The following is an 18,167-nucleotide window of genomic DNA, read 5'->3' as shown; positions in this document are numbered from 1 at the left end:
CTAGCTTTTGTTTTATTCTTTTTGTGTCACACTTAGAGGCGGGTGTGACTCCTTCCTAAGGCAGTAAGCTTGCGCCTTTGTTTTTTCGTAGCGCATTTTGCTTGCGGTACAACGCTGCGTGGTTTTGATGGATGAATTTATTGATAGTGTACTATTGAAAACACCGGTTACACCTGTGTTACGCGGCCGTTTCAAAAGCCTTCCGAAGGCCGTTGAACCAATTATCTATCGGGTGCCTCGTTGTAAATACACAGGGCACACTTGTTGGCCAGCGCTCAACTGTCAATTCAAAGATGCCGTGTAGCACACGCATTGCTGGGCTCTACTTGTGTCCCCATATGAACAGAAAAACAGCGTACAGGTGTCAGCGAGAATAGAGTGGGCAATTGTATTAAAAAAACCACAACCCACTCACGTATCTTCGAAGTGAGGTCGAAAAAAGACCGACGTGATAAAGTGACGGGAGAGGCAAAAAATTAACTACCACTCCATGTCGTTATTCCTTTATTTTCACAGAATATTTTAAAATACTTTTCAAATGCGAACTATTTTCCAAATACTTTTCCGAATGTATGATTTCACGACGTATAATTAGCTGCGATTATTAGCCTCCGTGTTACAAATTCAACATACAGTTTTCCCACCCTGTGCCCGCTGCTGGTTTCGACAGAAACAAATTTGATACCACAAAGGGCCGCATGGAACAAAATACCTGTTTCAGTGAGCAGTGAACGCGACATTCTCTCGGATACATGTAGTGTAAGCTCCACCTGTCACCGCTGCTTTGCCGAAACGTAAAGCGACGATTTCGACCGAACGCAGCTTCGCAGGCATGCCCCGGGAAGTACGTCCCGTGAAGCACATCCCACGGACGCAGGGTGAAACAGTTTCAAAGCCCACATATCAGAAACTCTGCGCAAATGGTTCACGCCCAACCTCCCTCAAATTGCGCCTATTGTAAGAGCGATACTCCTGCCAGGCTCCGCCATTTCACCTGGACTTGTTCAATTTCGCCTACGATGGAAATTTTACCGCATCCTCTATCGACTACGGCAGTGGTTCTCAATAATCAGTGTACCGAGGACTCCTTTCGGGTATGCAAAATTGCTGGGGGACCCCCCCCCCCATTAACTAATGTTATCGTTCCGCAATGTAAATAATTATGCACTTGCAGCTGAAGTTGCCAACAAACTTATTGAATGTCCCCTTTTATGTCTAACTTTTATGCGTGTCACAGTGTCAAACAATTTGCTTTTGCAGCAAAGTCACACAGCTTTTTTTGTGTGTGCCATTGTCCAATAGCTAGCGTGTCGTGCAAAAACCCGACGTTAAAACATGCGCTACGCAGAGAAATTAAACGTACAAGTCATGTGGCGACGCCATGTTCATTGTATTTCCGTCAAGGTTGAGCAACAGCGAGAAATGAATGAAGGAGAGCGGGGTGAAATAGCTTCGGTTATGTCGTGGCGGACCCCCATTTCAGAACCACTGTGCTACGGAAACCATTCCCACATAGATCCCACCTAACACAATGCGGACACACCTCATAAAATAGTCATCTATTCACTTCAAAGAAACCTATCATGAGTACCGCGAATAGTGACGATGTGGTATATTCTTTGCTACGACCACCAGCACTGACTCTTGAGTGAAAAAAAGACCTATTCACACTTCCGATATATAGAGAACTCTCTCTGAAGGCGTTCATTGATGCTCCCCACCCCCTTCCGATTCACCCATTACCCCTACTTGCACAAGTGGTCCTCCGGTTCAATCTTAAGGGTGCTTCTACTATTTCATGGCAGGCACCATTCTTACGGCATCGCAAGTTTGTCGGCGCTCTGACCAGCACGGAGATGGCGGCGATCCTTGTGTTTACTTCGGTCGCCAAATTTCGCGCCCTTTCTCTGTAGCGCTTCATCATCATCAGTCTATCTTCGCCCACTGCAGGGCGAAGGCCTCTCCCATATATTTCGAATTATCCCGGTCCTGTGCTAACTGCGGCCAATTTATCCCCACAAACTTCCTGATCTCATCTGCCCATGTAACTTTCTTCCGCCCCCTGCCACGCTTGCCTTTTCTAGGGATCTACCCTCTTACCCTAAATGACCAATGGTTATCTTGCATTCGCAATACATGCCCTGCCCACGCCAATTTCGTATTGTTAATTAATATATCCTTAACATGCCTTTGTTCCCTGACCCACTTCACTATCTTCTTGTCCCTTAATGTTACACCTATCACCTTCCGTTCCATTGCTCGCTGAGTCGTCCTCAATTTAAGTTGAACCCTTTCGGTGAGCCCTCAAGATTCTGTCCCATAGATGAGTACCGGTAATATGTGACTGTCATACACCTTATTCTTCAGTGACAATGGTAGGTTGCCATTCATTATCACAGAATTCCTACCGAATACATTCCACCGCGTTTTTATCCTTCGATTTATCTGTGCCTAATGGTTGAGATGCGGGGTTATTACTTGGCCTAAGTAGATATATTCTCTTACCCCTTCCACTGCCTCGCCACCCATCTCAAACCGCTGTGCTATACCGAGTTTATTGATCATTACTTTAGTTTTCTGCATATTAATTGTAAGGCCCAGTCCTGTGCAGTAATCATGCATGCTTTGCAATTCGTCTCTCGAGTTACTCAGCAAGGCAACATCGTCAGCAAATCTGAAGGTACTCAGGTATTTTCTATTAATCCTTCGCCCACCTGTTCCCAATCAAATGTTCTTGATACCTCTTGTAAACATGCTGTGAATCGCATTGGAGAGATTGTGTCTCCTTGTCTTGCGACTTTCCTTGTAGGTATTTCACTGGTCTCCTTACGGAGCACGGTGGCAGCTGTGGACCCAATGTAGATATCCTCTAGCGTTCGTACGCAATGTTTGTCTACACCCTGATTCGGCAATACCTGAATGACTGCTGAGGTTTCGACCACATAAAATGCTGGCTCATAATCTATGAAGGATACATATAAGGGTTGAGTGTACTCCGCGCATTTCTCTATTACCTAATTGATCGATGAATATCGTCTATTGTTGAATAGTCTTTACGAAACCGTGCTTTTTCATTAGGCTGACTGAACTCTAAGGTGGTAGATATTCTGTTAGCGATTACCTTGGTATCTACTTTGTAGACGACTGACAGTAAGGTGATCGGCCTGTTTTAAAGCAAAGCTTTTTACCTCTACCCCCCAAGGGTTCTTTCGCGACCGTTGGTGTCACCAGAAAACCCCAGCGAACAAATAAAAGAATTCACCCGCACCGCCGGGAATCGAACCTGGAACTAATAGACTAACGAAGTGAGAGCCCGTTGTCTTACCGATTTAGCTACGAGCCCACGCGAAGACTGGGAAGACAGGTGGTGTACTCACCAAGCACATCTACGGGTTTACCCCTGCGTTCTCGCTGAATGCCACGTGAAAGTGTCACGCGACCACTCACGCCCGTCTAGCGGCCCTGTGCGCACCCTGCTCATGTGCTAAGAGTTACGAAAATTAAAGGAAGCTCAGACGAATACATGACATCTCACTTCTAGTACGCCAATGTGCTATAGCCTGTGGCCTCCAGTGTTCACGTAAACAATTACAGCTCCTTGTCGTCCGCCCTCACGCCAAAACCAAGGATTACAGTCAAATACTCCTTGATGGCCAGGCCATCACTTCAAGCCCCAGCATCAAGATCGTGGGTATTTATCTCGAGGCTAACACCAAGAGTGACGTCTCCTTGCAGCGCCTCAAAAACAGCAATAATCAAATCATACACATGATCAGGCGAGTTGCCACCAAGAAGTGAGGTCTAAGGAATCCGGTACCTTTCGATTAATTGAAGCTTTTGTCCTCTCGAGAGTTACTTACGTCAACCCCCTGTCTTCTTCTCGACATGGAAGACGTAGAGATGCTTTATATAATGATTAGAAAGGCGGTCGAGCGGACCATTGGTCTTCTCATGAGTGCGTCCACACAGAGGCTGCTTAGCACGGGGCTCCACAGCACTGTGGTAGATAGAACATCTTTGTAACCAGAAGAACATGTAAAAAAAGAACCAGCTGATAGAAGAACATCTTTGTAACCAGAAGGTCCGACTCAGAACTGCGATGGGTAACCGCATGCTTCATCAGATTGGCTGGGCAGCCCAGAATGTCACTCCGCTTGACGTACTCCCCGACTCTTGGCGACAAAAGCTAAAGATGCTCCCTTTGCTTAGAAATATGAACCCCTCACATGACGAGGGTCACCGGAAAGCACGGGGTCAAGTGCTAAACCCCACCCTCGGTGGTGATCATACAGTTATCTATACAGACGCCTCCAATCATCGAGGGCAGCAATACGCCATCATCTTGGCTACCTCCAGAACCAACCTCCTTGCGTGTACATCGCTTAGGACCAAAGAAATGACGGCAGCAGAAGAGCCAGCCATCACTTTGGCTCTCGCTCAACCAGGGGTTCGGAGGGTAGTCATCGATTCCCAGCAAGCCTACTGGAATTATCAGTAGGGGTGGGTGTCCTGGGCTGCACTGCGTGTGCTAAAAAAACACCCCCCTTCCATTCAGCTCATCTGGACACCCCCTCGCGCTTCAATGGAGGGCAACAAAAACGCCCACCCAACAAGCCTGCGCTTTTACCTCCCGTGCTATGGAGCGGCACGATGACTGTCACCCGCTTGTCACGTTCAGGGAGATAACCCAGCATTATCGCGTTTTGAAACAGACCGTGCCTTCGCCTTACCCTGACCTTTCCAGAGAACAACAAACTACCCCACGGCTCATACAATCCGGGCTCCTTCCCAGATCCTACGCGACTTCACTTAATGCATCCGAATCGCTACGACGCTGAATGTAAATTTTGCTCAGAAGTAGGAACACTCCGCCCCGTACTCGGGGTGTGCGCCTTTAGCCCTGAGCACCCTCAACTACCCAACAAGAGCAATGGGAGATGCTGCTGTCTTGGCCCTCTCTACCTACCGAGCTTCAGTGCTTGACAGAACACAGGCCGCGCGGACTGCATATGGGCCCCACAGAAGAAGGAATCACTCCCCAGGGCTCACTCTTGGCCGTTCAGAAATCTGAACAGAAGTATTTCTTCCTCCTCCTCCTCTTTCTCTGCCGCAAATCTCGTCGCCATCGTCCGCGGCGCAGAGACGGAGAACACAGCTGGTCTAACACCGGGTTGGAGCTTACTTTAATTTTATAAAAAAAGTTTCCACTCTTGTGCTATACCAATACAACTCAACCAACACCGTTCATGCTTCATGCATTGATTTAACCTTAACAAGAATATCTCTTTGGAGTAATAAATGGTGTGGTTAAAAGCATTCCACTTCTTTCTGGTTTTGCTATTTGTAGAGCGATGTGAGTGAATTTAAGTGACGTCGCATGGGTAATCGTTATGACTGCCGTTTACAGCTTTGCATTCCAACCACATTCACTTGGTGGATTGGCGCGATTTTTTTTTCAAGTTCTCTATGCCATTTTTCTTATGGATTAGGACGATGTTGGCATTCTTCCTAGATTACGGTACACTCGCGATAATTAGGCGTTGTGGATGCAGGTTTGCCAGTTTTTCCAGCACAATTTGCCCGCCATCCTTCAAGAGGTCTGCTGTTATCTGACCCTCACCAGGTGCTTTGCTCCCTTACATTTATTTTAAAGCCTTCTTTGCTTCTTTTCTTCTGTCGTTAATTAAGGGATCTCTACCTCCTCTGAACTACTTCCTCGTTCGCTATTATCGTGGATGTTACGGCTCCAGTACCTATCTCCATAGAACTCCTCAGCTACTATAAATATTTTATCCCTACTTCTGATGGCATTGGCTTGCTTGTTTTTAAGTGCTTATATATGATTTTTCCCCATGCCTAGATGCCCCTTCACTGCTTTCAAGCTGCCTCCGTTCTTTACAGTGGGCTCAGTACTCTCCATATTATACTTCCGTATGTCACTTGGCTCACGCTTATTAACTTCGAAATCTCCGCTAGTTCTATTCTGCCAGCTAGGGTGGAGATGGTCATGCTGTGCAGTCTCCTAATTAAATCTTTTGTCTCCTAGAAAAATTTACCAGTATCCTGCCTAGCGATCGTACCTCCGAGTTCTACTGCACACTCCGGGATAATGTACGTATGATTGTCGCTGGCTTCCTGTGTCGTAGACTCTGCTTCCTTGGTTACAGCTTAATATCGGTTCTTCAATTCTTCAACTTTCCGTCTTACTGCTAGGTCATTGATGGGCTTCTTCCGTACTAGCTTGTTACGGCCCCTCCCGAAATCTAGTCTAACTCGAGATCTTGCCATACGGTGGTCACTACACCTCACTCTTCCGAGCATTATCACATCCTGCGTGGTGCCAGGGTTGTCGCATAATATGAAGTCTATTTCATTTTTATTCTCTTCATTCGGGCTCCTCTACGTCCACTTAGGGTTCTCCCGTTTATAGAAGAAGGTATTCATGATTCGTATACTATTCCGTTCATCGAACTCTACTAAGTCACCTTTGTTGCTTCTACAATCCAGACCACAGTTCCACACTGCCTTGCCTCCAGCCTGCTGCTTGCCTTATTCAGCGTTGAAGTCTCCCTTAACTACGGTATACTGTGTCTTTACTTCAGCCATAGCTGATTCCATGTTTCTATAGAAGCGTTCCACGAGCTGGTCGTGGTCGCTGGACGTAGTGCGTAGCCCTGTACCACCTTGAATTCGTATATCTGATTAAGATCATTTACGAGACCGGTTAACTTTTCGTTGTGCTGCGCTTAGTTCTACTTTTATTCATCGTTTCCTTGGGGTGTTTCTCTTACTGTTTTCCTTCTGGTGGTTGCATTTTATTTCCATCGTAATTTCATTTCCGTAAGACTGTAGTCATTCATTCAAGTTCGGCAAGCCATGTTTGTTTGGGCTAACCTCTACAGTCTCGTCTTCTGTCTCTCTCGCTCTTAGTAGGCTCACAGTGGACACAGATACTTTGTGGTCAGGACAAGTGGCGCAACCTGTACAGCGCTTTTTGGGCAATAAACATAATTGTCAAACCAAAGAACTCAACGCTAACGAAACTCCCGCTGCAAAAAAACATGAAACGTGAACGTGCGGGGTGTCTGTTCCTGTAACTAGTATCGCATGCTGAGCCTCCGCTCTACAGACCGAATTTACTCCGGACGGGAGACCAGTGGGAACCTGCTGTACCTTGTATCATCTGCTCTTGCACACCTGTGCTCGCCTGCTTTGACTTATTGTTCCCCTTATACCTGGGCGTTTAAGGGGAAAAATAGCGTACTGAATTCTCCTCACTAAATAAGAACGAAATATGTTTCGAGGGCCAGCTATAAAAGTTATCAGAAGTTACTTAGCTAATCGCCAACAATTTGTGCAGACAGCTCTAAGCAAATCATCAGTAGAACAAATAACCAACGGAGTACCACACGGCTCTGTTTTAGGACCAATACTCTTTTCCCTTTTCATTAATGATTACCCTAGCTACCTGTATAAACTGTAAGCCGTCTTATATGCAGAAGATACCGCTCTCATTACACAACCGTCACTTACTGAAATTCAGTCACTTGAAAATAAATAACTACAGAATACACTTAAGTGGTTCAATGCGAACAAGCTCTTGTTAAATACTAAGAAAACTAAATCTACTTTGTTCTCCTCAAACCATAAAAAAGGGCTGAAATTGTGTACCTTAAAAGTGGACGGATAGAAATCTACCCGGTTGACCAGTACGAATGTTTGAGAATGACTATAAACTTTATTCTGCACCACATATAAAAGAATTAAGTCGTAAACTACCTTACACATATTATACGCTAAGCATGCAAGAAAACATTTTAAGAAAGTAACCTTACGTGTAATCTATTTTAGTGTTTTTGATTGTCACGTAATGTATTGCATAGAGTCTTGGGGTTCCACCTATGCATCATATCTAGCACACATAAACGTTGTTCAAAAAAAAGTCTTCAGAACCATTTTATCAGCTTCAAGGACTTCACGCTCCGTACGAATTTTGAATGAACTTAGCAAAATGCCTTTCAACCTAGTTCGTGAGTACAAAGCGTCCGTTCTAGTTATCAGAGTTTTGACTCTGCACACACCTTACCCGTCATAAGTTTTTTATTGCCTTTTCAGGATACGTGGCATGCATACCATAACAACCTCAATTTGCCAACAGTGTGTTCATTCTATATGGTCATCACCTAATATCTTTTATTGGAACCAAAGTATGAAAACCGTTACCGAGGGATATTAAGTGTGTGCCAGATTTTGCAGTAACGTTAAAGAAATACGTTTTTTCCGAGTGTTATACTTCTCCTAACCTATAAAGGGTTATTATTTGTAATCTAAGCTGTCCTGTTTTTGTTATTGTTTTTTATCTGAGCTATCGTGAAGGTATTGTGTACAAACCCCATTTTGTAATCGGTCCGTACTAGCCTGGTCGGCTAAGGACCCAGATACGTGATTCACGGTTTTTTTATGTATCTTTTAGAATAAAGCATATTCTTCTTCTTCTTCTAGGTACACTCGTCCGTACTTAGTCAACACTATGCTGCTGTCCAAACTTCTCTTGACGATTGGGAATAACGGCAGGGAACTTGCGCGTGTTCAGACGCGAAACATGAGAAAAATTATTACATCGGTACACACCCAGCAGACTGTCGACCTTAAAGATGAACCTCATGAAAACTGTTTAATATTGATGAATTTGCTGTATTGTTCATTTTTCTCTCAAGTGCCCCGCGAAGTAAAACAAAAAAATTGGTAAATAAAAATATTTACACGACATAGTCTATCACAAAGTGGCGGATTGCAACTGAAGCTGCTTCGGTTTCATTAGATCGCGAACGCTTGAGGATGAGTGGGCATCAACCCGCCGCGGTGGCTCAGTGGCTAAGGCGTTGCGCTGCTGAGCACGAGGTCGCGGGTTTGATCTCCGGCCGCGGCGGCCGCTTTTCTGATGGAGGCGAAAAGCAAACACGCCCGTGTGTTCGAGATTTCGGCGCACGGTAAAGATCCCCAGGTGGGCAAAATTAACCCGAAGCCCTCCACTACGGCGCGCCTAATCGCTAGCGTTGCGTCGGCGCGTTAAACCCTACAATCAATCAATCAATCAATCAATCAATCAATCAATCAATCAATCAATCAATCAATGAGTGGGCGTCACACGCTCAACACAATGCAAGGTGGCTGAAGGTGCATCGACAAGTCTTGAACCAACTACATAACTAGCCATAATTATCGAGGAAAAACCATTACCTCCATTATGCACTCGTGTCTAAGGCTGATTATTTCATAGCTCTTTTATACAGCCTGACCATGCACGCTTAGGAATGTTACTTCGTCACTACGATATTTTTCGATGACCTCGCAGCCAGTTGACTAAACCACAAAACCCCAGTGTGTTGAAAAATTGTTCAGCGTGCACATTCATAAGTCCAAGTTTCCTCTCTTGTACGCGTTTGTGGGCGCTATTTGTGAAGATGCATCAATTCCAACTGGGCCGGCTCACAGTTCCGTTTTCATTTTTAATGAATGCGAGAATTCAAAAACAACACTCACGCTTCAAAAAAGAAAATGTCGTGGAGGTGCGGGGTATCGATCCCCGTACCTCTCGCATGCTAAGCGAGCGCTCTACCATCTGAGCTACACCCCCGACGGGCTCCACACGGGAAAACTTCCGGGGACTTGCGTCAACAGGCCTATCACTGCTGTGATGATTTCGCAGCGTCGCTCTACATTATGGAAATAACATTACAGCATACAAACTTCGTTTGACGGTTTCATAATAATGACTGCAAATGTTTCTAAATTCGCACGAGAGATTTATTCTATAGGCCAGCCTCCAAGAGACTGCTCTGATATTGCAGTGGCAGTCCCCATAAGTACATTCTTTGCGCTAGATTTGTTGTTGCTAACTTCTGCAGTTACAAAATAAATAAATAAAAATACCTGTATTTCTTTCAAGGCCATTACACAATTGTTTTGGGTGACATGGCACAAGCCAAAATCATGCCGGACTGAGCCTGCAGCCCTCTTAAATTCTCATTGTATCAACCGCCTCACTTCGGCCACCATACTCGAGAACTATTTTCGCCATCGCCCTGCTGAGCATCAAGCTGAGACAACTCGATCCCGGACTATAAATAAACATGTGGTGATTCGTAAAATAGGCTAATGTGGGGTTTTACCGCGCGGAACCTACACCTAGCCGCGTTGTAGTTGAGGGCTACGGATAAATGTTGACGAGCTGTGTGTTTCTCACGTGTGCCTAAATTTCGACGCACCAAGGCTGCCCTCACGTGTCCCCATCGACAAAGTCAACTAAAAGAAACCTTGGCTCTCTTCAAGCGAAACCTTATGCAGCAAGGATAGGTCAACAACGTTCTTGCGGTAGAACAGAGAAGTAAGGAAAAAATATATTAAGTTTTATTCATGCCGTGTACCCGTGAGGCTATACGGGAAAGTGAGTGGAGAAATAGTATGCGGCGACGCGTGTTTTGCATCCGAAAGGTATGCACCGTTACCCTCTCGATGCTGTTCCACGAAGAGAAAAATGACTGTAAGAAGACTCACAGAAACAAAACACAACACGAAATTTTAGTTGCCCCACTGTTTTTGACGAAATACGACCGAAACTGCGCTTTTCAGTGCCAACCAAAATTTGAATTTAACAACGAAGCTGGCGCAAATTCTCTCTCTCTCTCTCTCTCTTAAGAAATACACTCAGCGAATGTACGAAAGTGTTTTGTCACTGTTGACGCACGGTCACTAATAGTGGCTATTTCCGAGTTCAAATAGGTTTTTCAGGTCCACATTTTGTAATCTGTGGAAGGCATGGTTTACCGGCAAGAGATATAGACATTACACTCTCTATTGAAAAAGCAAAACAGTTTGCCTGCGTTGAATATCGCCTAGACGCTTCCCGGTTGGCTAATCGCGATGTAGGAAAAAAACGATGCAGAAGAAGGGGGGCAGGAAGAAATAATAAAAAATATTTACGCGGGATGGGCGTACGATTTCAGACTATTTTTAGCTAAAGAAACCAAATTTTGCTTAACATAAGTCATTGCATGCTATCCATTCCGAGATAGAGAGCGTCCTAAAGTTACTTGGCAGTGATTTAGCAAAAGCCTTTCTTATGGCAGAATTGCTCTGTTATGGCCGTGAAATCAATGTATCGACTATTAAAAGGAAGTTACGCGTTACTTATCTCTATTCATTGGCAAAAGAATAAACAACCCGCACCATTCGCAACAGCTGCCCCTGCTAACTCCTTTACTCCTAGAGAGTTCTCATCGAAGAGTCGCTAATTCGGAATCCTAACTGCTTTCGAAAGGAGGCATCATAGCAGGAATAAAAGCACCAGAAGAAAGGGAGACGAAATGGAACACAAACTAAAAGCAGGCCGCTCAGAAAGCTAACCGAGTGTGAATATGAGCGAGCGAGAAATGCAAAAGCCAAAACAATCGCCTACCAGAAATCACAATAGAGGCAGAAAGCGCAACCAGCTGCCTTTAGGCCACTGCTGCCGACAGGTCTATGTGGGTACAACTGTTGCGCCAGTTTCGTTCATTTTAGCGTACAGATAGAAAGCGGTAAGCGACAGAGCAGTGCCCGTCGATAGCTCAGTTGGTAGAGCGGTGACTGTAGAGGTGTCTCGCAGGTATCCATAGGTCGCTGGTTCGAATCCGGCTAGACGGAGTGTTTTTGTTTTCTTCACTTAGCGCTCCGCTTAGGAGGAGTTGCGGCTCCTTACTTATCCAGCAAGTTTTCTGTTTTTTTTTCATCACGCATTTTTGTTTGCAGTAAAAGGATCGGCAGCTTGAATGGATTAAATTATTTAGGGTGTACTATTGGAAACTTCGGTTACTTGCCTCTTCCTTCCTCCCCATTTCAAAACAAAACCGGCATACAGCTCGGAGCAGGAAGCAGAAAATGGTATCCTCATGAAATTAATGATGAAAGTGGCAACTGTAACCAAAAAGACACGTACTCTTGAAGGGTGGTCTAAAAACACCAATGTTGTCACGGGATGGAGGGTGAAATGGCACCGCAGATATGTTGAAAGTTCGATTGCACGATCTTTAATTAATTACCATCAATTAGTCGCCATGTGATAATTAAAGCCACACCGATCGTCTATATTTTCCCGCCCTGTGCCAGCTGCTGCTTTCCAGACAAATATATTTTGAAACCACAAATGGTCACATGAAAGAAGCTGCCTCTTTCACTGTGCACAGAACGAAACATTTTCTAGGATACAGTTAGCGTGAACGACTCATGGCACCGTTGGCTTGCAGACAGCTTTTTTCCTTTGTTTTCTTCTCTGAAAAGATGGCAAACAAAACACACATAAATGATTATGTGTACACTCAATAATAAACACTAAAACTGCAGCCTTTCTTGGGCCAGCGGGGTAATTTCAGTATTCTTTCATATAACCAACAATGCTTCAATTGTGGGTAGCCACTCTGGTTTAGAGGGCTGAAGTTTCTGTATCCACACAAAAGTACCTATTGACTATTTGGAGTACTGTCGGATGGGTCTGGCATCTGGATCGGAGTAGCGTACCGCCATCCTGTTTCTCCAGATGCTATGTAGTCCATACAGCATAATTGTGTCAAGCGGCACACCGTCCTCACTTTCAACGTTCAAAAACGTAATACCGTAAGCATCCACAGGCAAATCTTTTTTGAGTGTTCATTGGAGGATGTCCCAAAAGAACACCGCTCCCCAACAGTCCAAAAACACGTGCTCAATTGTTTCTGGCTTTCGACACAGAAAACAGTGCACACCCCATGTCACAAACCATTCATTTTCCTTCATCCTGGTCTTTACGCCCAGTGTTCCAATATGGAAGACACGTATACCCGCGTTTTCGAGCTGGATCAGTTTCATGGTCCCTCTCCCCGTCGGTGTACGGTAAAGCCGCTTCAAAGCCCAACTCACCGAAATTTATGCGAGGTTCACACCCAACCTTCCGTCAGGATGCTCCCATTTCATTTGAGATGCCCCCATCTCACGTGAACTTGTCCTACGTTGGCCACTTATCGAAAACTCACCGCACCTTCTATTGACCTTATCTTTTCCATGTAGACTCTTATGAAATGGATTCGTACACAGTTTATAAATTAGCCATTTCTCCACTTAAAAGTGGCCTAACGCGAGTAGAGTGTATGCGGGTGTCACGCGTCTCACGCGGCAGAGAAATGAGGCTCAAGTTGATTGATTCGATGGCAACACAATATATTTACAGAACAAAACCACTCAAACGAACGGAATCATAGCGACTGAACACACATATATCCCCCTAAACAGCAAAAACAGGCACGACCTCACACTACCAACACTCTACTCCTAAAGTCACTATAATACATTAACTGTCTCTGTCAGATTCAAACAAATCCTACCGCCGGTACCACGGTGCGATGCCGATGACGTGGCCCAGTGGGTCGGTTGGCTTACGCGTCACCCAACGTCGCCGAACGTTGCGATGGCCCGTGCTGGTGCGTCGTGGTCCGGATGACCGCGGTGCGATGCCACGGCTTCGCTGAGCAGCGCGGCTCAGCAGGAGGCCAGCAGAGCGAAGCTGCTGGTAATCGGTGGTCTTGAGCTGCCCGCTGCCAGACGGTGCGATGCCGCTGGTGCGTCGTGGGGCACGGCTCGACGGGTCGCCGGCGGTGCGATGCCGCCGGTCAGCAGGAGGCCAGCAGAGCGAAGCTGCTGGTAATCGGTGGTTCCGGGCAGCCCGCTGCCAAACGGTGCGATGCCGCTGGTGCGTTGTGGGGCACGGCCCGAACTTGCCACCGTTCCTCCAAAGAACCCGTTCCACCCCCTCTGCTCCAACTTTGTTCTCTTCCTCTTCACCTCGCATTCTATCGTGTGCGGCTCCCATTCGCTGAACCAGCTACCTCCTCCTCCTCTTCGATTACCCTGTGTTTCTTCTCCATTGGTCACTTCAAAATCTTTCTCACCATCCCGTATGCTGATTTTTATTTCTCTTCATCTTTTCTGACAACATCTTCTGGGGCCAATCCCCCTTCGGGTATGGGCTCTTACCACATGACATTACCCCCCGAAATTGAAGAGTTTTTTTTTTCAAAAAAAAAAACTGCTACACACACCGACTGTTCGTGGAAACAAAGTCCGCAGTCCGTACGTCACAACAACCTCAGTCCTATTAACCTACTACATCAGTCCTACTCAACTACTAATATTCATCCCACACCGAGTTCAATCTTCACAAAAACGAACTACAAATCCTACACTCAATCACAACACGTAACACTAGCAGACAATACACCCTCATCCTCTTACACTAATCTGCTCATGCAATCGGCTCTAACAACACCAAAATCAAACACATCAATAAATCTCAAGCTTGCAAACACAATCTACACTTCTCAACTACCTCATTTCCGTGCACACTTTATACCCCTACTAAAGTTCGTCGTCTGCACCATACAACAACATTTATGCTTTACAATATACACAACCTATTTGTCATATTCCCTTATGAGTCCTACTTCTTTCCAAGTCAACTCCATGATTTCAGCCGGCTTTGTTAATCTTTTACTTCATCTTCACCTTCTTGCGCTTCGTCCATTCAGCCCCTTTCACTACACTGTCATGTATGCTTGAACCACCATCAATGTTCACTTGACTCACTGCCCTAGGACCCGTGACTTGTCTGAAGTCCGCTACTTTCAGCTTTCTCTTGATTGTGCCTGACTCGCACGATCTCTGCGTTTTTGTCTTCTTTGCGCGTCTGCGCTTTTGCTCTCCTCTGACGTTGATATTTTGCCTACTCCCGGAGGACTCACTGCACATCTTTTGGCCGACACCACCTTGTCTGGGGTACTGACTACGAAGCCAGCCGTTCGTCTTACGGGCCTTAGCTGGTTGTCTGCGCGTCATCTGGGTAGCGTGCGCTAACTCTACGAACTTCTCAACCACCGCATCACTTTTCGCACAGCTCCGCTCATGCACTCGAATCTTCCTAAGCCCCAACGTTTTTTTCTTCCTCTGGTTCGCACGCTTACGAAAACGTGACATTTTTTCTCGCGTTCTTGAGACTCAGCAATCTCACGGGGTGCTGACCCCGGTCCTGTGCCTTGCCTAAATTTCTCGAGCCGGGAGTCTTTGTCAACAACAAGCTGCTCGGTCTGAGGGAGCTGTACTAGTTGCTCTGAAATCCCTCCACCTGGCTGTGCACTGGTGACCCCGTTTATCATCTTAGACGCTGAGCTGTCCGCTGAGCCGTCTAGAGAATTCGCACTGTCCTTTTTTGGGGCAAGTGTACTCTCAATAGTGATAGGCATTTTTACCCGACCAGCAATAGAGCTTTCTGTCCGGATGCCATTATTGCCAGTGCACGGAGCGGCAAGTACCTCCGTCTCAATTATTAATCTCTCAGAGACCGCAAAACCAACTGGCTCAACAGAGATACTAGGCGGCAATGCGCTGTCCTCGCATGGCGGCTTCTCAGTACACTCATCTTCAGGCGCCTCATCTGCGATTCTGCCACCACCGGCCATTTCACCGCCTCGCGCTTCCAACGCGCCTTTCTCCTCATAGCGGTGTGCGAACCGCGTTCTGTCAACCGCACGTGCTTCTTCACTGTCGGAAATCTGCTTACTTTCTTTCTCACGTGCATCATGGAGGTCGGCGACCCGCGTGCCTTCATGCTCACGTGCAGCGCGTTCACTGTTCTTTATACGTTCCCTTTCACGAGGCGCCGCGTTAACTCTGCCTGGCGTATCTTAAGTTCCAAAATCTCTATTTCCTGCACGGCTTTCCTCTCATCTTCTTGAGCTCTCTCTCGTAACCTTGTACTCTCCCGTTCGTACAGGCTGAACACCTCCTCCTTGGTCAAACCTAATGTATTAGCCAAGCTTAAAAGTTTCTCGAGATTCATCTCTCCGCAAGGTGAGACGCGTGTTTGGGCCAAGGATAGATCCTGGCAGGCTCGCCAAATGTTGTCACGCGTCTCACGCGGCAGAGAAATGAGGCTCAAGTTGATTCATTCGATGGCAACACAATATATTTACAGAACAATACCACTCAAACGAATGGAATCATAGCGACTGAACACACATATATCACCCTAAACAGCAAAAACAGGCACGACCTCACACTACCAACACTCTACTCCTAAAGCCACTATAATACATTAACTGTCTCTGTCAGATTCAAACAAATCCTACCGCCGGTACCACGGTGCGATGCCGATGACGTGGCCCAGTGGGTCGGTTGGTTTACGCGTCACCCAACGTCGCCGAACGTTGCGATGGCCCGTGCTGGTGAGTCGTGGTCCGGATGACCGCGGTGCGATGCCACGGCTTCGCTGAGCAGCGCGGCTCAGCAGGAGGCCAGCAGAGCGAAGCTGCTGGTAATCGGTGGTTCCGGGCAGCCCGCTGCCAAACGGTGCGATGCCGCTGGTGCGTTGTGGGGCACGGCCCGAACTTGCCACCGTTCCTCCAAAGAACCCGTTCCACCCCCTCTGCTCCAACTTTGTTCTCTTCCTCTTCACCTCGCATTCTATCGTGTGCGGCTCCCATTCGCTGAACCAGCTACCTCCTCCTCCTCTTCGATTACCCTGTGTTTCTTCTCCATTGGTCACTTCAAAATCTTTCTCACCATCCCGTATGCTGATTTTTCTTTCTCTTCATCTTTTCTGACAACATCTTCTTCTGGGGCCAATCCCCCTTCGGGTATGGGCTCTTACCACATGACAGCGGGGTCTGCATTTATTCCTGCGCTACGACCTCAGGCCATCAGTGAAAACAAGACTAATGTACGGCGCGCAGGGAGAAGTCTCTCGGTAGGAGCATACATTCTTGTTAGTAAATAAATTCTCAACTGGTTTTAAGTCACCCATTCTTCCTACTTGGTCCACGGGTCCTCCTGTTCTCTATTAACAGTGCTGCTACTATTCCACTGCGCACACCGTTAATCCGTTATGGGAGGTTTATCGACTCTCTACCCGCCCGCCAACATGGCGGTGCTACTGCATTCTCTTCGCTTGCCCGATTTTGGTCTTGCTTTGTGGCGCTTAGTTTCTGCTTTTATTCATCTTTTTCTTGTGGCTTTTAGCGTCGTACTTTTCTCATGGCGTTTTATTTCATGTTATTCTCTTTCATTTCATTTTCCTCTTCATTTCTTTTTCCATCTTGCTGCATCCCCCTAACCTATTTCCATATTATTGATTCCATCCGACTGAAGTCATATCATTGTGGTGCAGCAAGCCCCGTTATTGGCTGTGCTGACATCTACAGTCTCTTTTTCTGTCTCTCTGGCACTCAGTGTGCTGAGAGTTGACACAGACACTTTGTTTCAACCACAAGTTGCACAACCTGCACAGCACTTTTTGTGCGATAAGCATGATCGTCAAATGATGCAAACAACTGCACGTAAGGCAAACTGCTGCGGTAAAAACGTGAAACGCGGAGGTGCGGGGTATCCCGCCCTGTAACCATCGCATGCTGATCGAGCGCTCCAACATCTGAGCTGTACCCTCGGACGGAGAAACATTAGGAACATGCAGCAGTTTTTATCGCCTGTTTGTGCTGCTGAGCTTTTGAACGCGGGTTCGATTCCCGGCCGCGGCGGCCACTTTTTGGTGGAGGCGAGAAGGAAATACGCCCGTGAGCTCGAGATTTCGGCTCACGTTAAATCCACCCAGTTGGTGAAAGTTAATCCGCAACACTCACTACGGCGCGCCTCATCGCCTGCGTAGCGTCGGCACGTTAGACCTCTTAAACTGGTTCTGTCCACACCTGTGCTAACCTGTTTTGTTCGATTGTTCTCCTTAAATCTAGCTGTATAACTCGTTGCTTAATCACCATTATTCAACTGTCAAAACTTGACTTCGCAACTGATGATAATGACAGGAAACATGCGCATGTTCAGATGCGTACGATGAGAAGGATATTATTTGAAGGAGGGATTGCGTTCGGGCTAGTTGGTATTCCATAACGTTCATCTTAAGCGCACAAAAAACACACGGACACAGATGACAAGGACAAGCGCTATCCTGTGACAACGACAAGGACAATGGCTGTGTCCGTGTGTTTTTTGTGCGCTTAAGATGAATGGGAAGGATATATTACGGGGGCACACACATCCAGCAGACTGTCTAACTTCGAAATAAACCTCAGGAAAACCACTTTATTAGCTTTTTG

The 18,167-nt window shown here is 46.4% G+C and overlaps 1 non-coding gene across 1 annotated transcript; it reads right to left on the bottom strand.

Moving 5' to 3' along the window:
* Positions 1 to 9,564: 9,564 nt before the first annotated feature.
* Trnaa-agc (transfer RNA alanine (anticodon AGC)) lies at positions 9,565 to 9,637 on the bottom strand. The gene has a single exon. It is a non-coding gene; the product is annotated as a tRNA-Ala (tRNA).
* Positions 9,638 to 18,167: the final 8,530 nt, after the last annotated feature.

The sequence above is a fragment of the Haemaphysalis longicornis genome, unplaced genomic scaffold (assembly GCF_048455015.1).
Source record: "Haemaphysalis longicornis isolate Haplotype H1 unplaced genomic scaffold, Haemaphysalis longicornis Haplotype H1 scaffold_7, whole genome shotgun sequence".
Classification (NCBI taxonomy): Eukaryota; Metazoa; Arthropoda; class Arachnida; order Ixodida; family Ixodidae; genus Haemaphysalis; species Haemaphysalis longicornis.
The sequence above is the reverse complement of the archived record's forward strand: the minus strand, read 5'-3'. Positions and strand labels throughout refer to the sequence as shown.